The 22,539-nt window shown below is 51.6% G+C and overlaps 1 protein-coding gene across 10 annotated transcripts in view; it reads left to right on the top strand.

The window, feature by feature from the left end:
- rreb1a (ras responsive element binding protein 1a) overlaps positions 1-22,539 on the top strand; it is a 233,955-nt gene that overhangs the window by 181,330 nt on the left and 30,086 nt on the right. The window lies entirely within an intron of this gene.

Here is a 22,539-nt window from a genome sequence, read left to right as displayed (position 1 = left end):
CCCCCCCCCCCCCCCCCCCACCCCCTCCCCCCCCCCCCCCCCCCCCCCCCCCCCCCCCCCCCCCCCCCCCCCCCCCCCGGCTAGGACCCCTCCTAGCCGCGGTGTATCCACCATCGTACTCCCGAGACTCAGCTGGTTTTCGCTGACCCGGCTGCCCCTGCCACACTCCGACTCCTCCCGATGTGGGGGGGAGGGGCCTCCCCCCCCCCTTGCCATCCCTCTCTGACCCCGCTTCAGCGCGGGAAAAGCCGCCATTGCTGGCCACACCCCACTCTTCTCTCCTCCCCCTTCCTCCGTCCCGCGCGCGGGAAACAGGGGAAAGCCCGCGCTTTCGCCCGGCCACACCCTACCCCGCCATCTTCAATTCCACCCCCGTCCCCATCCAAGCCCATACCATAAAAAAGCCCCCTTAAAACGAGAGGAAGAAAAAAGAGAAAAAGAAAACACGCATAATCAACTTGCACCCCCCCCGTCCCGCCTCCCCAACTTAACAATATAACAATATAAATAACAAATCTCAAATAAATACATAAATACATAACTATGCCTGCATAACTAAATAACTACCCAATAATAACGTATTTAACCATCACCCTCCATCGAACAGAACAGTAACCATAACCCTTAAAGAACAGATCAAAAAACAGTAAAAAAGCCCCCCCTACAACAACAATAATTAAGGGAAGTTGGCAACGGGAAGAGACACACAAAAAGGAACAAAGAAACCCCCCATAACACAAGTTTCAAAGAAACCAAACGATCCATCAACTTTAACCAAGTTCCGACCTGGCCTAAGAAAGACATGGGCCACTTGATCAGTCAAGGGTACTCGGGCGGCCTCGACCGCCGGCGTTCCCAAGTTCTAGTTCAGGTCCAGCTTTTCCTCCCGAACAAAAGTCCATGCCTCCTCTGGGGTCTCAAAGTAATGGTGCTGGTCCTTGTAGGTGACCCACAAACGCGCTGGCTGCAGCATTCCGAACTTGATCCTCTTTGCGTGCAGCACCGCCTTCGTCCGGTTAAACCGGGCCCGCCGCTTTGCCACCTCCGCACTCCAGTCCTGATATATCCGCACCGTCGAATTCTCCCATTTGCTGCTTTTCTCCCTCTTGGCCCACCTCAGCACTTTCTCCCCGATCACAGAAACGCTGGAATCGCACCAGCACCGCCCTCGGGGGCTCGTTCGCCCTAGGCCGCCTAGCCATGACCCGATATGCTTCTTCCAGCTCCAGGGGCGATGGACCGGCCCCCTCTCCCATCAGGGAGCTCAGCATCTCCGCTACATATTTCGGGAGATCAGGCCCCTCCAGGCCTTCTGCTAGGCCCAGGATCCTCAAGTTCTTCCGCCTCATTCGAGTGTCCAGCTCCTCAAAGCGGCTCTGCCATTTCAGGTGGAGTGCCTCGTGCACCTCCACCTTTCCCACGAGGACCGTGGCCTCCTCCTCCCTTGCAGTCATCTCCTGCTGCAGCTCTCTTATCGACGCCTCTTGGGTCGCCTGGGCCCCCATCAGCCTTGTGGTCGTCGCGTTCATAGACTCTAAGAGTTCCACTTTCAGCTCCGTAAAACACCGGAGGAGAGCGGCCTGCTGCTCCTCCGCCCATTTTCTCCAATCTTCTAGTGCACCACCGGCCGCCATTTTGGTCCTCTTCCCCCGCTTTTTTCGGGGAGCTGCTGCCGCTTTTTTTGTCGCCCCACTCCGAGTACCGACCATAAAGTTGGTCTCACTCTCCTCAGGGAGCCTTCCCCCACCGGGATTCGTCTTTACAGTACCGTCGGGGCCCTCCAATCGGCCCTTAAACACCTTTGTCGCAGGAGCTGCCAAATGTGCGACTTAGCTGGTCATAGCCGCAACCGGAAGTCCCTCAGCTTTGAAACTTAACAGTTGATCTGGTATCAGTTGGTCGTTTGCCAAACAGAATTCCAAACGTCTCCTTGTGTGCAGTGTTTCCTCATTTCCTTCCTGAAAGATCTGGCTATGATTTGGCTACTCTGCCCCGGGCTCCGAGGGCGGGAATATCCGCGCAAGGTGGGAGGCGGCCTACCATTGGCCGGCGGTGGGATCTTCTGGTCATGCCGTTGTCAACGGAGTTTCCCGTTGAATGCACCCCGCGCCGCCGGGGAACCTGGAAGATCCCGCCAACACGCTCAGCCGGAAGGTCCTGGTCCTGAACTCGCTAATCAGCAGAAATAGTTTCTCTTTGTCCACCCTATCGGTTCCCCTGATTGTCCAGCACCACACCATTGCACACCCCCTGGCCAATGGGGAGCTGGCCCTATTTCTTAGTCTGATCCACGAGAGCCATCCTTTCTCGACCTTTTATCACACAGGGACCTTGAGGTGGAGTAGGCCATTCGGCCCCTCGAACCTGCCTAGCCATTCACTGAGATCATGGTGGATCTGACCTTGGCCTCGACTCCACTTTCCTGCCCATTCCGTCACCTCTCTTCACTTCCCTACCGTTCAGAAACCTGTCCGACTCGGCCTTGAATGACCCGGCCTCCACCACTCTCGGGGGAGGAGGGGGGGTGGAAGAGAATTCTGAAGATTCACAATCCTCTGAGGGAAGAAACCTTTCCTCAGCTCCGCCTTATGGGGCACGGTAGCACAGTGGTTAGCACTGTTGCGTCACAGCTGTAGGGTCCCAGGTTCGATTCCCGGCTTGGGTCACTGTCTGTGCGGAGGCTGCACGTTCTCCCCGTGTCTGTGTGGGTTTCCCTCCGGGTGCTCCGGTTTCCTCCCACAAGTCCCAAAAGACGTGCTTGTTAGGTGAATTGGACATTCTGAATTCGCCCTCTGTGAACCCGAACAGGCGCCGGAATGTGGTGACTCGGGGATTTTCACAGTAACTTCATTGCAGTGTTAATGAAAGCCTAGTTGTGACAGTAAAGATTATTATTATTATTATTATTATTATTAGATGGGAGACCCCTTATTCGGAAATTGTGCCTGCTGGTTCTCGATTCCCTCAAAGGGAGACACCCTCTCAGCATCAACCCTGTCAAAACCACTCCCACCTCCCCGGACTCTCTCATGTTTCAAGAAGATCACCTGATCCTCGTAAACCCCACTGAGCACAGGCCCGACCTGCTCAATCTTTCCTCACGGCGCAATCCATTCATTCCAGGGATCAGTGAATTCTTCCCAGATTCCCAGTATAAGGACCTCAACTCTCTCCTGCCTGCAGCAGCGCACCTTAGACTTTGAATGAAACCTGTGGAAGGTGAAGGTTGAGGACGATGGAGCATAGTTTTAAGGTCTTGGAGGATTTTCTGGTATGGAGGAAACTGGCATTAGCACAAACACAGTGAGATGGAAGCTTTGAGGCATGATTGGGTTGGAGAGCTGATATCCTGGGGCTACCCTGAGAAGGAGGGACCTACGCCAATATTTGTCCCATCTCACAGTAAGCTACACCGTGGCTGATAGCAGTGACCACAGCAATGTTTGCATTGTACTTGAGAATAACGTGGGTCATGACAGCTTCCTTCACCTTTGTTGATATCATGTTCTCCCTGGAATACATTATTGAACTCCTTTCCACGGTCCATTCTGTCGCTTTATCTCGGATCTTTAAGGAAGGATCGATTCTTGTTTTTAAAATGTGACAAACCCGGGTGCGGGATAGCAAGTTTGGAACTGGCCCAATGCTTGCTGACCCCTAACACTTGACCACAAAAGCTTTAGGATCCTGTCTTTTGCTGCATTGGATTCTCCATCTTTGGAGTCTCAGTATTTTAAGTTTTGCACAGCCAGTTGGTGACAGTGGGACCTGTTCTGATTGGGGTGACACTGATGCCTTGACGCTTGCTGGTGTCCAGACGAGGGAGCGAGTGCTGCTTTAAGTGGCCATTTCTCCCTGACCGAGGTTTCTCACCAGGCTGTTGGGAGGTCCAATGCATTATTGGGAAATTGCCTGTACATCTGAACATCGCAGAGTTACTGATTCCAGCAGCTTTTGGCAGTCATCTATATCAGTGGATTGATGTGGTTTTGCGAACCGCTGCAGTCCACGTGGTGTAGGTACACCTGCAGTGCTGTTAGGGGCAAGAGTTCCTGGATTGTGACCCTGCGACAGTGAAGGAACGCCGATACATTTCCAAGTCAAACTGGTGTAGGGCTTTGGAGGGGAACATGCAGGCGGCGGTGTTCCCATGTGTCTGCTGTCCTTGTCCTTCTAGGTGGTAGAGGTCGTGGGTTTGGAGGGTGCTATCAAAGGATCTTTGGGGAGTTGTGCAGTGCATCTTGCAGACGGTACACACGGCTGCCACTGTGCGTCAGTGGTGGAGGGGGTGTTAATCAAATGGGCTGCTTTGTCCTGGATGATGTCGAGCTTCTTGAGTGTTGTTGGAGCTGCACTCATCCAGGCAAGCGGAGAGTATTCCATCACATTCCTGACTTGTGCCTTCCAGATGCCGGACAGGTTTTAGGAAGTCAGGAGGAGAATTACTTGCTGCAGAATTCCCAGCCTCTGACCTGCTCTTGTAGCCACAGTATTTAAAAAAAATTTAGAGTACCCAATTCATTTTTTCCAATTAAGGGGCAATTTAGCGTGGCCAATCCACCTAACCAGCACATTTTTGGGTTGTGGGGGCGAAACCCACGCCAACACGGGGAGAATGTGCAAACTCCACACGAACAGTGACCCAGAGCCGGGATCGAACCTGGGACCTCAGCGCCGTGAGGCTGCAATGCTAACCGCTGTGCCACTGTGCTTGCCACGGTATTAATATGGCTAGTCCAGTTCAATTTCTGGTGAATGGTAACCCCCAGGATGTTAACAGTGGAGGATTCAGCGATGGTAATGCCATTGAATGTCATGGGGCGGTGGTTAGATTCTCTCTTGTTGGAGATGGCCATTGCCTGGCACGTGTGTGAGGTGAATGTTGCTCCATAGAATCATAGAATAGTTGCAGAACGGGAGATCATTTAGCCCATCAAACCTGTCCTGTCTCTCTGCAGGAGGAACTTAGTAAGTCACACACCCCTGCCTGAAGCCTTACACATTTGTTGGATCCCAGAAAATGTTCTGATTTGCATGCATTTCAACAGAATGTATATAGATCAGTAATGTGTATGTATGGAGACTGCGATGAGACAAAGGCCCTTTGTTTGCCTGTACAGACTGGATTTTAACGCCATCAGCAGTCAAAACTGGCTTGCGGTTTCCTTTGTGCGTTGTGAGTTTTGACATAAATGTTCAGTGAGTTCTGAGGTGAATGTAGCCAGGGGCTTGGAGGAGGGAGGCTGACAGAATACGGTAAATAGCTCTCATGGTGTTGCCCCAGCATTCTGATTGAGCGGTGAGCGAGTCCAAGGTGCTGGGAGTATCCCGGCGCTGTGTACCGACTGGTACACTGCACATTTCTAACACTGACACTTTGTGCAATGAGTTTTGGATCTCAGCTGTAGCAAATGTGGAGGAGTGGGACTGTATCCCAGAGCCAGTGGGAGGTAGGGGATGAGAAGGCAGGTGACTAGCGGCCTCTTCCGCACTCCTCCTAGTGGCCACTTTGTATTGTGTTTGAAAGTAGAAGTGACAAGAAGCTCCGGCTCAGTCCCAGTTAAAACAGACCCAAGAGCACCAGCCAGTTGTGTGCGTCTGTCTTTGTGTGTGTCCTACTGTGTATGTATATCTGTGTCTCTGTGTGTCTATGTGTGCATGTGTGTGTGTGTCTGACTGTATGTGTGTGTGTATCTGTGTCTATGTATGTGTGTGTGTGTCTGTCTATGTATGTGTGTGTAGCGTGTCTGTGTGTGCGTGTCTGTCTGTGTGTGTCTATGTGTGTATCTCTGTGTGTGTCTGTCTGTGAGTCTGTATCTATGTGTGTGTGTCTGTCTGTGTGTGTGTCTATGAGTGTATCTCTGTGAGTGTGTGTATCTGAGTGTGTCTGTCTATGTATGCATGTATGTGCCTGTGTGTTTGTGAGTGTGTGTGTGTGTTTGTGAGAGTGTGTCTATGTGTGTGTGTCTGTCTGTGTGTGTGTGTGTATCTGTGTCTATGTATGTGTGCCTTTGTATATGTGTGTGTCTGTGTGTGTCTATGTATGTGCGTGTGTCTGTGTCTATGTATGTGTGTGTGCCTGTCTATGTATGTGAGTGTGTCTGTGTCTATGTACATGCATGTGTCTGTCTATGTATCTGTGTGTGTGTCTATGTATCTGTGTGTGTGTCTATGTATCTGTGTGCCTTTGTATATGTGTGTGTGTGTCTGCGTCTATGTGTATGTGTCTGTCTATGTATGTGTGTATGTGTCTGTGTGCGTGTGTGTGTCTATGTATGTGTATGTGTGCCTGTGCCTGTCTATGTGTGTGTGTGTGGTGGGCAAGGCAGGATGAAGGTCAGGGTGCTGTGCGGAAAAATAAATGTTCCAACAAAATGAGAGCTGAATTTTCATTTGGCAGAGGAAGCAGCAATTTTACATTCCTGAGTGGCGCGCTGGCTGGCTTTCCAACACGGTTCCAGCTCCCAGCGATTTCGGAACAGTCGGAGGAGGAGGATCCTGTGTGCCACTCGTCCAGGCATGATGGGCAACCAAATTTAAGATCCTCCGGGGGCAGCACGGTGGTGCAGTGGTTAGCATTGCTGCCTCACGGCACCGAGGTCCCAGGTTTGATCCCGGCTCTGGGTCACTGTCCGTGTGGAGTTTGCACATTCTCCCCGTGCCTGCGTGGGTTTCACCCCCACAACCCAAAGATGTGCAGGATAGGTAGATTGGCCACGCTAAATTGCCCTTTAATTGAAAAAAATTAATTGGGTACTCTAAAATTTATTTTTTTAAAAAGATCCTCCGGGACGCGATTCAGGGCCCTATTCCATCGCTGGCCAAATTTAAAAAAAAAAAAATTTAGAGTACCCAATTAATTTTTAAGGGGCAATTTAGCGTGTTCAATCCACCTACCTTGCATATCTTTGGGTTGTGGGGCGAAACCCACGCAGACATGGGGAGAACGTGCAAACTCCACACGGACAGTGACCCAGAGCCGGGATCGAACCTGGGACCTCGGAGCCGTGAGACTGCAGTGCTAACCCACTGCGCCATTATGCTGCCCTATCGCTGGCCAAATTGACGATCTGGTGAGCGATGTGTCCATGGTCAGCGGGTTGTCTGTGACGGCGATTGACCAGCCTCCCATTGGTGGGACAGGTAGACATGGGAGTCGATTTGGGTGGCAACGATCTGAAACCACGGCAACACCTGTCACTGTGCGGGGCTGTCTCCTTTGACCCTCACAGCTCCCGTGGTTCATTCTTTGGTGGGATGTGGGGGTCGCTGCTCATCCCTAATTACCCTTGAACTGGGTGGCTTGCTCGGCCATTTCAGTGGGCAGCTGAGAGTCAACTGCATTGCCGTGGGGTCTGTAGGCCAGACCAGGCAAGGACGACAATGTTTTTCCAATTGAGGGGCAATTTAGCGTGGCCAATCCGCCTACCCTGCACATCTTTGGGTTGAGGGGGTGAAACCCACGCAGACATGAGGCGAATGTGCAAATTCCACATGCACAGTGACCCGGGACCGGGATCGAAAACCCGGGCTCTCAGTGCCGCATCCCAGTGCTAACCACTGCACCGCGTGCCCCCCCCCCCCCCCTTGCGGGGAACCTGTTGCAGAGACCAAGCCAGGTGGTCAAAAAAAAGGCGGCCATTTTGTGGGCATGTCCATTCCCAGGACGTTACGATGCATTTCCTATTCCGAATCGTCCGATTGGACTGTGTGTTAAACACAGCAGTGATGCCACCGCAATACCTGCTCTGCCGGCCACACGCGTCTTGGCAAAAAAAAACGAACACCAGTCAAGTGAACCGCGCGTCGTGCGCTAAATTCTGGAACCTGTTGAACTGCTCAGTCTGAAAGCGGAGCGGGGTGTGTGGGGGAAGAGAGGCTTTAAGTGAGATGATGAGTTAGTGAGACACCGGCACCAGTAGTCAAGCCGAAGACCCAGTGAGTGCCGTGTTCAAACCTGCAGCAACTGGACGAGATTATTGCAGCTGTTTTGATTGCTGCTCTCGTGATGTGGCGCTGGGAAATGGGGGTGGAGTCCACGCAGGAAAAATGTAGGAGTGGGTGGAGCAGCGTTGGAGAGAATTGGAAAGTGGCTGTTTGCACTCTGTGCTGACAGAGGAGTTAGAGCTACCTTGACAGATCTCTGCGTCTCTGGTCTGTGCTAAATCAGTCTGACAGGGGATGAGCTGGCAATGGCTCCATTTGAAAATTCTTGTCCTTTTCAAATCCTTCCATGGCCCTCACCCCCGCTATCTCTGTAATCTCCTTCCATCCCTCAGAGAGATATCAGCTCCTCCAATTTTGACATCTTGCGCATCCTCTATTTTAACCGTCCTACCATCAGGGCCCTAGCTTCAGCTGTCTCGGGCTCAAAGTCTCTCCCTCTCTATCTCTCTTTCTTCTTTAAAACCTACCGCTTGGGCCAGGCTTTTGGCTTCCTGCCCGAATAGCCCCTAGCCCGGCCAGATCACAGAATCATGGAACCCCCTACAGTGCAGAAGGAGGTCATTTGGTTAATCGAGTTTGCACCGACCCTCTGAAAGTGCACCCACCCTTTCCCCCACCCACCCCCCACCCTATCCCCGTAACCCCATCTAATCTGTACAACTTTGGACACCTAAGGGGCAATTTAGCACGGCCAGTCCACCTAACCACCTAACCTGCTCATCTTTGGACTGTGGGAGGAAACCGGAGCACCCGGAGGAAACCCACGCAGACACGGGAGCAACGTGCAGACTCCGCACAGTCACCCAAGGTCGGAATCGAACCCGGGTCCCTAGCACTGTGAGGCAGCGACACTAATCACCTTGCCGCCCGTAATCTCAAACTGTGTTTGATAATTGGGGCGTTTTGTTACATGAAAGGTGGGGGTTGGGGGTGGGGTGGTGGAAGCTGAAGATCATTGAATGAGACTTGAGGCACAGGTCACGGCATCTCCTGACGAGCCGGCATTTCAGTCGTCTGACGTAATTTGCTGGTTTGAAGAAAGCGGCTCAGCTTGGAGATTGTCGCTTGCTTTTAAACTGGTGTGATGACGTGAAAAAAAGCACAAGGTGTTGAAAAGGGACCGGGGTGGATGTGGCCGACTCTGGTGCGGAGAGACTCCCCTCTGTCACCTATTTCCCCAGCAGCACAATCATTGTCCTTGAGCTCGGTTTTGCACGTTCAGCCTCAGCTTTTTGGGAATGGCTTGTGAGGTTAGTACCTGGAACTGACACAAGCCCTGTGTCCTTCTGTTGGGTATTTTGACGATGGTTTAATCTCATTTGGCTGCGAGTGCTCAGCTTGTGTCAGTTCCAGGTACTAACTGGAAGGGGAAGCTCCTGCTGTCGGACATTGGGTGTCGCGGCGATGTCTGTCCCCAGCAAAAGCTGACACTCTGATAGTGGGTTACTGATGGAATATGTTTAATTCAGGAACGCTGGCTGATTTCATGATCCCTTCTCCAAGCACTGAAAACAAACCAGGCTCTTAATACGTTCGCGTTCTTTCTCAACCGCGTGTGAAAATATTTTTAAAAACTCCCAGGAGGAAATGTTAATGATTGACTTTTAAAACTTTAATTACGCACAACGATACGGCAGCCTGAATAACGTTATGCAAACAGGGAAAGGGGGCGGCACGTGGCGCAGTGGTTAGCACTGGGACTGCGGCGCTGAGGACCCGGGCTCGAATCCCGGGCCCGGGTCACTGTCCGTGAGGAGTTTGCACATTCTCCCCGTGTCTGCGTGGGTTTCACCCCCACAACCCAAAGATGTTCTATACACTTGAGGAACTTTTCAAGTGGTTATTGGATAGGCACATGGAGCAGACCAGAATGACAGGGAGTGGGATAGCTTGGTCTTGGTTTTGGACAAAGCTCGGCGCAACATCGCCGGCCGAAGGGCCTGTTCTGTGCTGTACTGATCTATGTTCTATGTGCAGGTTAGGTGGATTGGCCACGCTAAATTGCCCCTTAATTGGGAAAAAAAAAAGAAGAAAAAAAAATCCAAACAGGGAAGGAATGGGTGATTACAATTGACCCGGTTAAGCAGTAAGAAAGGCTCCATGCCGTGCCTGAGGTGTGTAGGCCTGGTTGCCTGCGGTGATCTTGCTGCTGTCAGAACTCGAAGCAAGAGATGACAGCACACACGCGGCGCGGGGCTGGCTTATCTGATTCATTCACAAGGTCCAACCCCACCCCTCGCCGGTACCAGGCCCAGCACGATTTTGGCTTTTGATCTTACCTAATGGGAGGGGGAAATGCTAGGCAAAAGAAGAGATCCAATGTGTGTTTGGGGGGGGGGGGGGGGTTGGCGGTGATACCCGTGGACAAATACCGGGGCGAGGCAAAACTAACCCCATTTGGAGGACTGCTGAGTAAGGTGATTGGACCTATTCAGTATTCCAGGGCAACATTCCCTAAAAAAAACAGCAACGCCCCATTCCCCCCGCCAGTTTGTTCTTTGCACCCCCCCCCCTTCCCGCGCACCCACAAACCCCTTCCCCAGAGGGTGCTACCCTGTTGCAGCCGCCGTGGAGGAAACCAGCTCAGTCCAAAGCCGCTCTTACATCTTGCCCCATCCTTTCCATTCGCTCCCACGCAGACGTACAAACAGGAAGGAGACAGGCCTGCATTTGCATATCCTCTTCCACGGCCCCGGGACATCCTGAAATGTTCCACGGCTGATTGCGTACGTTTTCTGAAGGGTGTTCAGCGGTGTGACATAGGGAAACGTGGCAGCGGTGCACGCACAGCAAGATCCCACAGCGGGCAAAGAGATGAAAGACCGGATAATCTGGAGGGGGGAGTGGGGGGTTGGTTTCATTTGTGATGTCGAGGGCTAACCATCAGCCAGGACACCTTGAGAAGTCTCCTGGCCTTGTGCACTGTGGTGGGTGGTTACGGGAACGATCCCTTTTCCTGGACGATGAGGCTGCCGGCGCGATAGCCGTGTGGGTGCCATTCCTGCGCAGCTTTGCACTATTAGCAACCGTGCCAATCAGATGAGGTTCTGTGCCTGGCTCCTGCTGTCTTTGTCACTTGCCACGCGGTACATGACCAGTCAGCCAGCGGATTCAGCAAACCCGGAGATCGCAAATTCTAAGCCGACCGTTGAAGCTTCAAATATCGGAGGAGTAGGCCGCTCAGCCCATCGAGCCTGCTCCGCCATTCAATACGACTATGGCAGGTCGCAAACTTCAATGACTTTTACTTTTTTTTTAAATTTAGAGTACCCAATTAATTTTTCCAATTAAGGGGCAATTTAGCGTGGCCAATCCACCTAACCTGCACATCTTTGGGTTGTGGGGGCGAAACCCACGCAGACACGGGGAGAATGTGCAAACTCCACACGGACAGTGACCCAGAGCCGGGATCGAACCTGGGACCTCAGCACCGTGAGGCAGCAGGGCTAACCCACTGCGCCACCGTGCTGCCCATTTCAATGACTTTTACATCCACTCTCTCATAACCCTTTTCAGTATTGTTTTATTAAAATGTTTTTATTGAGTTTTCTGTGGTATACAAAACCAGGATAAGCGTGGACAAACAGTAGGAGACAGAGGATAAAGAAAATTATTTGCACGCTGGTGGGTTTCAATTATTTACATACACACATCGTCGTTCTTCTTCTTGCATTATTTACAGTGATGGTTTCCTGTTTTCATTCCCCAGTAGTTTTTTGTTCTGCTGCCCACCCCTTCTTATCCTTTCCCGCCTTAGGGCAGCACGGTGGCGCAGTGGGTTAGCATTGCCGCCTCACGGCGCTGAGGTCCCAGGTTCGATCCCGGCCCTGGGTCACTGTCTGTGTGGAGTTTGCACATTCTCCCCGTGTCTGCGTGGGTTTCACCCCCACAACCCAAAGATGTGCAGGGTAGGTGGATTGGCCACGCTAAATTGCCCCTTAATTGGAAAATGAATTGGGTACTCTAAATTAAAAAAAAAAAAAAAAAAAATCCTTTCCCGCCTCTCCTGCCCCCCCCCCCCCACACACTTTTAGCTACATTAGGCCTTGCGCATGTAGAGGTGGAGTTGGCCCTGTGCAGTGCTTCGCTCCAGAGTCCCCACCCTATTTCAAACCCCAAGTCCTCCTCCCATTTTCCCCTCGTCCAGTTGGGTGTTGACCCCCCCCCCCGCCGAGCTATCGCCCATACATGTCACCGCAGTTCCCTTTCCCGAGGATGTCAGTGTCCAGCGGGTCCCCTAGCAGTGATTGCCGTGGTGGTCGTGGATACGTCCTCGTTTCCTTTGTAGGAGGTTTTTGATCTGTAGGGACCTTAGTTCTTTCTCCCCCCCACCCCCCTGGTCAGCTGGAATTTTGCTGTCAGTTCCTCGTGCGTTGTCAAGTCTGTTGTGTAGAAGCCCCTACCTGTCAGTGTCTCCCGGGTATTGTCTCCACCTTTTGAAGGTGGCGTCCATTGTCACCGGCCTGAACCAGTGGTTGTTGTCCATGGTGGCCTTCTTGGACATTTTGGTTCCATGACCGAATTGTTGCTACCCACCACTGGGCTCGTTGAATATTAATTAGGTGGGGATGGGAGTGCCGCTGTGGTTAGGGCCCGGAGGGTGGTCCCTTTGAAGGAGCCCTCCTCAGTAAGCCCTCTGGCTCCTGTATCCACCCCTTTATCCTTTCCGCAGTTGCTGCCCAGTGGTAATAGTGCAGGATTGGGAGGGGTAGACCACCCATGGATCCCGTTCGCTGCAGTACTCTCTTTGGGATTCTTCCTTCCCCACACAAGCGGCAGAATCAGTTTGTCTAGTGAATTGAAAAAGGGCTTGGGGATGTAGATCGGGATGGATCTAAACAGGAAGAGGAACTGGGCAGTACGTTCATTTTGACTGTGTGCACCCTCCCCGCCAGGGTGAGTGGGAGTGTGTTCCATCTCTGCAGGTCCTTTTTTACTTCCTCCACCAGGCTGGTCAGGTTCCATTCGTGGCTTCCTCTCCAGCCCGAAGCGGTTTCGATCCCCAGGCAGCGGAATTTGTGTCGGGCCTGTTTAAAAGGCAACCCCTCCAACTCTGCCCTCCCCTCTTGCGGGTTCACTCGCTTTTGCTCAGGTTAAGTTTGTAGCCCGGGAAGGCTCCAAACTCTTTCAAGAGCACGATGATTCCTTCCGCAATGCTTTGTGGGCCCGAGATGTAGAGGAGCAGGTCATTCTCAGAGTGAGACTCTGTGCTCTACGTCTACCCTTCGGATCCCTTTCCAGTTCTTTGCCACCCTAAGTGCGATCGCCAGTGGTTCGATCACCAGGGCAAACAGCAGCAGGGATTACGGGCATCTCTGCTTTGTGTCTCTATGCAGCTGTAAGTACTTAGAGCGGGTGGTATTTGTTCATACGCCCCCTCTGGGAGCGTTGTATAGGAGTTTCACCGAGGAGGTGAACCCTGTTCCGAGCCCAAACCGCTCCAGTACCTCTATGAGGTATTTCCATTTGACTCTGTCGAAGGCCTTTTCTGCGTCCACGGTGTTCTCTCCCCGGATGGGGTCATGATCACATTCAGCAGGTGCCTGATGTTCGATGTTAGCTGTCTACCCTTGATAAAGCCCATTTGGTCTTCCGCAACCACCTCTGGTACGCAGCCCTCCAGCTTTTTAGGCTAGGATCATGGCCAGTATTTTCAGTCTGCCTTTAGCAGCAAGGTGGGTCTGCAGGAACTGCATTCTGTTGGGTCTTTGTCTTTCTTGGGTATTAGCGAGATTGAGGCTTTTGCTAGTGTAGGCAGCAAGGTGCCCCTCTCTAGTGAATCCGTAAATATCTCCCTCAGATGCAGGGCCAGTGCTGTCGCAAATCTCTTGTCGATGTCTGCCGGGAAACCGTTTGGTTCCGGCGCCTTCCCCGCTAATACCCTCCAGGATTTATCCCAGTTCTAGCGGTGATTCCAGGCTCTGTATCCTGTCCTCCCCCACGACTGGCATATCTAGACCATCGAGGAACTGCAACACGGTAGCATTGTGGTTAGCATAAATGCTTCACAGCTCCAGGGTCCCAGGTTCGATTCCCGGCTGGGTCACTGTCTGTGCGGAGTCTGCACGTCCTCCCCGTGTGTGCGTGGGTTTCCTCCGGGTGCTCCGGTTTCCTCCCACAGTCCAAAGATGTGCAGGTTAGGTGGATTGGCCATGCTCAATTGCCCGTAGTGTCCTAATAAGTAAGGTTAAGGGGGTGTTGTTGGGTTACGGGTGTAGGGTGGATACGTGGGTTTGAGTAGGGTGATCATTGCTCGGCACAACATCGAGGGCTGAAGGGCCTGTTCTGTGCTGTACTGTTCTGTTCTGCTTGATCCCCGAATCCCCCGCTAGGAGCTCGGAGGTGTCCAGCCCCCGATAGAAGGTCTCGAATGCTTCGTTAACCTTTTCCAGCTCCAGTGCCTTTGCGGTCCCTAATCTGGGATATTTCCTTCGTGGCTGCCCGCTTTCTCAGCTGGTGAGCCAGCAGGTGGCTGGCTTCGTCTCTGTGCTTGTACAGGGTCTCCAGTGCCTGGCGGAGCTGGTGCACTGCTTTCCTTGTGAAGAGTAGGCCAAAGTCCATTTGTAGCTTTTTCCTCTCCGCCAGGAGCTGTACGGTTGGGGCTTCGGAGTATCACCGGTCCACTTTCAGTATGGAGTTGACTGGCTGCTCCTAGCCGCCCTCTCTTCCCTATCATTTCATGCTTTACAAGTGATAATTCACCCTGGATCACAGCCTTCAGCGCCTTCCAGAACATGGAGGGCGAGACCTCCCCATTCTGGTTGTTAGTAATATATTCCTCTATGGCCGGTGATATTTTCTCACAGAAATCCTGATCGGCCTGGAGGGCCGTGTCCATCCTCCATGGGGGGCATTAGGCACAGCCCGCCTCCAACCTCACATCTATGTAATGCGGAGCATGGTTGGAGATTACAGTCGCGGAATATTCCGCTCCTACTAGGAAACACGATTTCCCCACTGCAAATAAGCCGATCCGTGAGTATATGTTGTGTACGTGGGAGAAGCAGGAGAACTCCTTCTCCCCTGGGTGGGTGAACTGCCGTGGGTCCACTGCCCCCATCTGCTCCGTGAATGTGCCGCGTTCTTTCGCCGTGTTGGATGTCTTCCTTGTTTTGGGATTTGGCGGGTGTTCAGCCAAGTGACCCCGCCCTCCCTCCCTCAGACAGGTTTCTGTGATGTACCCAGAAGCCGGTCAGTTCCTGTGGGTGCTGTGAGTGCACAGGCCATAATATACTACGCTTCCTCCCCCCCCCCCATCACTGCAATCCCAGACAGGCTGGCTGCCCTAACCAGGAACTGCAGCTCAGGGCCGCCGCTTTGTGGACAAAATCAGCGTCAGTAGAATTCTCAGAGCGCAGAAATGAAACTCGGCTCAAAAAGCAGAACAAGAACCAAAACGTTTGAACCAACTCTCAAATGTTTTCTTTCAGAATTGGACTTTATTCGTAAAATGTGTAACAGTCCATTACATAATTTAGGTAGAATTTGCAGTGCATAGAGGAGGCCATTCAGCCCATCGAGTTTGCACTGGCCCTTTTGGAAAGGGCACCCCACTTAAGCCCACACCAGCCCCGTAACCCCACCCAAACTTTTTGGACACTTAGGGCAATTTAGCATGGCCCATCCACCTAACCCGCACATGTGGGAGGAAACCGGAGCACCCGGAGGAAACCCACGCAGGCACGGGGAGAACGTGCAGACTCCGCATACACCCTCTCAAACATATATCCTCTCAAACATACATCCTCTCAAACTTACACCCTCATAAACATACACTCAAACATATATCCTCTCAAACATGCATCCTCTCAAACATACATCCTCTCAAACATACACCCTCTCAAACTTACACCCTCATAAACATACACTCAAACATATATCCTCTTAAACATACACTCTCTTAAACATACACCCTCTCAAACATGCACCCTCTTAAACAGGTTCAAACTCCTCTGTGTGCTGTGGTGTGAGAGCCTTGGAACGTGAACTTCTCTCCTCCGTGTGGTGTTACCCACCTTTTAGAGGACACTTCTTAAAAGACCAGGCTTTAGGGGGCAGCATGTGGCACAGTGGTTAGCATTGCTGCCCACGGCGATGAGGACCCCGTTTGATCCCGGCCCTGGGTCACTGCCGTGTGTTGTTTGCACATTCTCCCCGTGTCTGCGTGGGTTTCACCCCCACAACCCAAAGATGTGCAGGGTAGGTGGATTGGCCATGCTAAATTGTTCCCTACTTGGGGGGGGAGAAAAAAAATTGGCTTTGGGGTCGATGCAGACCGGTTGCACCGATGGAAGATGACGTTCGGACCATTCAAGAAGCACCAGCTCTAAAGAACCTGCTGAATTTAAAAGCTTTTGGAGTGGTGAATTATTATGGAAGGTTTATCCTAAATTTGTCCACGATATTGGCACCTCGACATGCATTATTGAAAAAACACCAGAGATGGTTCTGGAAGACACAGCAAAATGAAGCCTTCAGACACGTGATGCAAATTCTGCAGCCGCCCTGCCTTTTAGTGCGTTTCCGACCCTTCGAAAGAAATCATTCTCACTTGAGCCGCATCCCCTCGTGGAATTGGAGCCGTCTTGTCACGTGAAAAGGAGGACGGGTTAGAAAGGCCCATCGGCTAGTCTTTGAGGACCCTAACTGATGCAGAAGAGGCACACTCGCAGATCGAGAAAGAGGGAATGGCCGTCCTCTTTGGGATAAAGAAATCCACCATCATGTTTACGGACGGTATTTCACCATAATTACTGATAAGCCACTTCCCCCCCCCCCCCCCCCCCCCCCCCCCCCCCGTCAGTGCCACAAGAAATTGTCCCCGCCTTGAATTTCCTCAATACACGACCCATATCGTTGCAACAGGTAAAATACTGGACTCGGAAAGAACCAATATTGTCCAGAGCTAAACATTTGCTTCCCCGTGTCTGATGTTATCAGGGAAATGTCAGAACAGTTAAAACCCTTTCAAATAAGGAAGGGCGAACATAGAACATAGAACAGTACAGCACAGAACAGGCCTTTCGGCCCTCGATGTTGTGCCGAGCCATGATCACCCTATTCCAGGGGTGGGCAAACTACGGCCCGCGGGCCGCATGCGGCCCGCCAAAGGTATTTCTGTGGCCCACCAAGTCATTAAAAAAAATTTAAATATTTTTTTTAAAAAAACATTAAAAAAAAAAAAAAAATTTTTTTAAAGGTTAATGGGGGGGAGGGGGGGGGGGCTGTTGGGTTACTTACTGGTATAGGGTGGATACGTTGACTTGAGTAGGGTGATCATTGCTCGGCACAACGTCAAGGGCCGAAGGGCCTGTTCTGTGCTGTACTGTTCTATGTTCTATATGAGGCGCCCAGAATCATAACCGGGTGAAGTAATTATTTTACTTAATATACTATGCGGCCCTTTGTGAATTGTGAATTTCTGAATGTGGCCCTTGCACGGAAAAGTTGCCCACCCCTGCCCTATTCAAACCCACCCTATACCCGCAACCCCACAACCCCCCCCCCCCCCCCCCCCCCAACCTTTACTTTACTGGACCTCTACTGGACCTGGCGAACTGAGCTGTGAAGATGGTGTAGTTTTGTGGGGAGCGGCAGTGGTCGCCCCCATGCCCGGCAGCAAGTTATTGACGGAACTACATAGCGTCCTCCACCCAGGCATGTCCGAAACCAAAGTGTTGGCTCTCAGCTGTGTGTGGTGGCCTGGGATGCAGACTTGGAAAGTATGGTTAGTCACCGCGACCGATGCCAGGGGCAACAAACATGACCGCCAGCTGTCCCGATGCACCCTTGCGCGTGGCCAGTTAGGCCGTGGGTGCGACTCCATGTGGATTTGGCAGGCCCATTCATGGGCACCGTGTTCCTGCATATAATGGATGCCCACTCAATACGGCGAGACATCTATGAAATGAAGTCCTTGACGTCTTTGGTAAGAGTGGAAAAGTTAAGGCAAAACCTTCACCACCCGTGGTTTGACGGAGGGTTGGTTTTGGGCAATGGGGCAGCATTTACCAGCGAGGAGAATCCAGCATTTCATGTCGTCAAATGGCATTAAGCATTTGCCTACCGTACCGCCCCTCCTCGAATGGATTAGCAGAGAGGACTGCGCAGACTTTTAAAGCAGCCACGAAAAAGCAACCAGCAGCATCCCTGCCGACCAAATTGGCACGTTTCCTTATTACCTACAGAGCGATGCGCCAGACGATCACCGGAGTAACTCCTGCTGAGCTGTAGACGGGCAAGTGTATTGGGACCGGGTTGGACCTGGTGTCTCCCAGTTTGTCTGGGAGGGTGGAGACAAAGCAGAGTGTGCAAACGAGACATCACGATTCGACAAAAACTGAGAGAGCATTTGAGGTGGATGGCCTGGTGCAGGTGAAGAATTTTGATGTTGGTCTGAATTGGATCCCTGGAACGGTTGTGTCCAGAACAGGTCCAGTGACATATGAAATAGATGTCCAAGATAAACACCCGGACCATTTGAGAGGAAGAGAATTGCCCACACAGCCAGTGGAGCAGTCCCCCCCCCCCCCCCCCCCCCCCCCCCCCCTCTAGTGTGCCTGTCAGTGATATTACTGGGGATGAAAGTAGGTTTCCTCCGGGTGCTCCGATTTCCTCCCACAGTCCAAAGTCGTGCAGGTTAGGTGGATTGGCTGTGCTAAATTGCCCTTAGTGACCAAAAAGGTTAGGAGGGGTTATTGGGTTACGGGGAGAGGCTGGAAGTGAGGGCTTAAGTGGGTCGGTGCAGACTCGATGGGCCAAATGGCCTCCTTCTGCACTGTATGTTCTATATAATGCTGCAGTAAGCTCCCCCGAGGAAGGGCCCAGTAGGAACTGGAGAGGTTATCTGCACTGATGCACCTTCGCAGGTCGAGAGTCAACTCATTGAGGTTCAAACCGAATTGACCTCGACTGCTGGAGAACCTTCTAGTGAATTACGGTGCTCCCAAGTCCCCGGTCTGACTTAACCTATTAGGGACTGTGTTGAATAATTTTGTGGTTAGTTCCATTGTTATTGAAATGTGTTAATCAGGAACTTAAAGGGTGAGGGGTGTGGTAGTGTGCCCCTTTAAGGAGCGATTTCTCGTGGGTCATGTGACCCGTTCAGCCAATCGGGCCGGAGCGCGCGAATCCTGGGGCTGAGCGCGGGTTTTTCTAGCCAGTCTGAACACTGGAGTTGAAGTCATCAGTAGCATTTTTATCATTCTCTGTGCACAGTTATTATTAATAAATAATTTTATAATTACTCTGCTTTGTGGTTGCCACTCCTTCCAAGTTGCGACAATTGTGAAGCCTGCCTACAGGCCTCGTTCTCGACCAGATGGACCCTCCGCTGAAATGGAGCTTTGTCAAACCTATCCTTGTATTTTTAAGGATTAGGGTGCATACAGGTCTACTATTTACTTGATCCGTCGATGTGGACTCAGTGACCTTTGAGATTGTCCTGTTCGAATATTGATGAGCGGTCAAAGGGGAGGATGTGCCACCATTATGAACCTCTGGTGCCCATTGGAGACCCCTTCACGGTCTTCCCACCTCTGCATTTCTTCCTTCCCCACTCCACCTCGGCTTTTTAAGTCCCCTTTCCCAATCGCTGGGACTTTCCAGACCCTGGACTTACCTGAAAATCCATGGTCCATCGCAACTCGCCACTTTCTGGACTGTTGCAGTCCCAGCAATGGCCACCAGTGCCTGTGGCACTGCTGGGTCTAGTGAGCAGCCAGCAGCTCCTGGAGGAAAGACTTCCTGACCGAGAGCCATTAAATAGAGATTGCCCCGGAATTTACGCTGGGAGGTGGGGTGCGGTAAAGTCCAGCCCCCAATCCCTGTAATCTCCTCCGGTTCAATAACTTTCCAAGCTATGTTTGCAGATGATACAAAGTGGGGTGGGAGGGTGAGCTGTGAGGAGGATACAGAGATGCTTCAGCGGGATTTGGACAGGCGGAGTGAGTGAGCTCATGCGTGGCAGATGCAGAATGATGTGGATAAATGTGAGGTTATCCGTTTCGGTAGTAAAAATAGGAAGGCAGATTATTATTTGAATGGATGTAAATTGAGAGAGGTGAATACGCAGCGAGACCTTAGTGTCCTCGTGCATCAGTTGCTGAAAGTAAGTGCGCAGGTACAGCAGGCGGTAAAGAAGGCAAATGGTATGTTGGCCTTCATAGCGAGAGGATTTGAGTATAGGAATAGGGATGTTTTACTGTAATTGTACAGGGCAACAGTGAGGCCACACCTGGAGTATTGTGTACAGTTTTGGTGTCCTAATCTGAGGAAGGTTGTTCTTGCTATGGAGGGAGGGCAGCAAAGGTTTACCTGACTGATTCCTGGGATGGCGGGACTGTCATATGAGGAGAGACTAAGTCAGTTAGGATTATATTCATTGGACTTTAGAAGAGAGGGGATTTCATAGAAAATTCCAACAGGATTAGACAGGGTAGATTCAGGAAGAATGTTCCGGATGGTGGTGGAGTTCAGAGCTAGGAGTCATAGTTTGGGGACAAGGGAGTAAACCTTTTAGGACTGAGGTGAGGAGATTCACTCAGAGTGTGGAGAATCTGTGGAATTCACTACCACGGAAAGTAGTCGAGGCCAAAACATTGTAACTTTAAGAAGGAATTAGATATAGCTCTTGGGGCTAAAGGGGGCGAGGGATATGGGGGGGGGAAGGCTGGATCAGGGTATGGAACTTGATGATCAGTCATGATCATCATGAATGGTGGAGCAGGCTCGAAGGGCCGAATGGTCTCCTTCTGTTTCTATCTGCGTTTCTCTAACTCTGGTATCCAGAGCATCACCAACTTTAATCATTCTGTCATTGGTGGCTGTTTGTTCTGCGATCTCAGTGCTGAGTCCTGCAACCCCCTCCCTGCACCTCTCCACCTCACTTTGCTCCTTTAAGAGACTACTTAAAACCCACCTCTCCGAACATACCTATCATCTCCTGACATGGTTCGGTGTTTAATTCTTGTTTGTTAATGGGACTGGGAAGCGCCTTGGGGATATTTTTAACCACATTAAGTGGAGTCTGCACGTCCTCCCCCTGTGTGCGTGGGTTTCCTCCGGGTGCTCCGGTTTCCTCCCACAGTCCAAAGATGTGCGGGTTAGGTGGATTGGCCATGCTAAATTGCCCGTAGTGTCCTAAGGTTAAGGGGGGGGTTGTTGGGTTACGGGTATAGGGTGGATACGTGGGTTTGAGTAGGGTGATCATGGCTCGGCACAACATTGAGGGCCGAAGGGCCTGTTCTGTGCTGTACTGTTCTATGTTCTATTAGGGGTGCTATATAAATGCAGGTTGTTGTTGGCTACTATGGACTGACGTACTGGCAACGGCAGCCAGAGGGTTAAGTATTGACAAAAACCTAAAGGCAGCACGGTGGCGCAGTGGGTTAGCATTCCTGCCTCATGGCGCCGAGGTCCCAGGTTCAATTCTGGGTCACTGTCCGTGTGGAGTTTGCACATTCTCCCCGTGTTTGCGTGGGTTTCGCCCCCACAACCCAATAGATGTGCAGAGTAGGTGGATTGGCCACCCTCAAGAGTATTGAAAGTCAGAGAGATCTAGGTGTACAGGTGCATGGGTCACTGAAAGGGGCAACGCAGGTGGAGAAGGTAGTCAAGAAGGCAGAAGGCATGCTTGTCTTCATTGGCCGGGGCATTGAGTATAAGAATTGGCAAGTCATGTTGCAGCTGTATAGAACCTTAGTTAGGCCACACTTGGGAGTATAGTGTTCAATTCTGGTCGCCACACTACCAGAAGGATGTGGAGGCTTTAGAGAGGGTGCAGAAGAGATTTACCAGGATGTTGCCCGGTATGGAGGGCATTAGCTATGAGGAGCGGTTGAATAAACCCGGTTTGTTCTCACTGGAACGGCAGAGGTTGAGGGGCGACCTGATAGAGGTCTACAAAATTATGAGGGGGATAGACAGAGTGGATAGTCAGAGGCTTTTCCCCAGGGTAGAGGGGTCAATTACTAGGGGGCATAGGTTTAAGGTGCGAGGGGCAAGGTTTAGAGGAGATGTACGAGGCAAGTTTTTTACACAGAGGGTAGTGGGTGCCTGGAACTCGCTGCCGGAGGAGGTGGTGGAAGCAGGGACGATAGTGACGTTTAAGGGGCATCTTAACAAATACATGAATAGGATGGGAATAGAGGGATACGGATCCAGGAAGTGTAGAAGATTGTAGTTTAGACGGGCAGCATGGTCGGCACGGGCTTGGAGGGCCGAAGGGCCTGTTCCTGTGCTGTACTTTTCTTTGTTCTTTGTAAATTGCCCCTTAATTGGAAAAAAATAATTGGATACTCTAAAAAAAAAACATTTAAAAAAGAAACAAAAAAAGGATTGGCAAAACCTAACCTTCACAGCATTGTTAAACAGCAACCTCCGACATCTGCCGGGTGGGCCACGAGCGGGATTCTCCGTCTGTTCAGGGCAGTGGGAATCTCCGGGAGATTCGGCTGAGCTCCAAATTCTCTGCCGTCGCTCGGAGTGGTGGCCAATGTCTGTTGTGGTGTCGGTCCTCTGCTCAGTGCCAGTGCCATGTGACTCTGCTGCCCCTGTCTTAACTCGCGCCAAACCACCTCCCCCTCCGGGTTG

This window comes from Scyliorhinus canicula, chromosome 5 (assembly GCF_902713615.1).
Source record: "Scyliorhinus canicula chromosome 5, sScyCan1.1, whole genome shotgun sequence".
NCBI lineage: Eukaryota > Metazoa > Chordata > Chondrichthyes > Carcharhiniformes > Scyliorhinidae > Scyliorhinus > Scyliorhinus canicula.
Note: the sequence above shows the minus strand (reverse complement) of the source record. Positions and strands in the feature narration are given on the sequence as shown.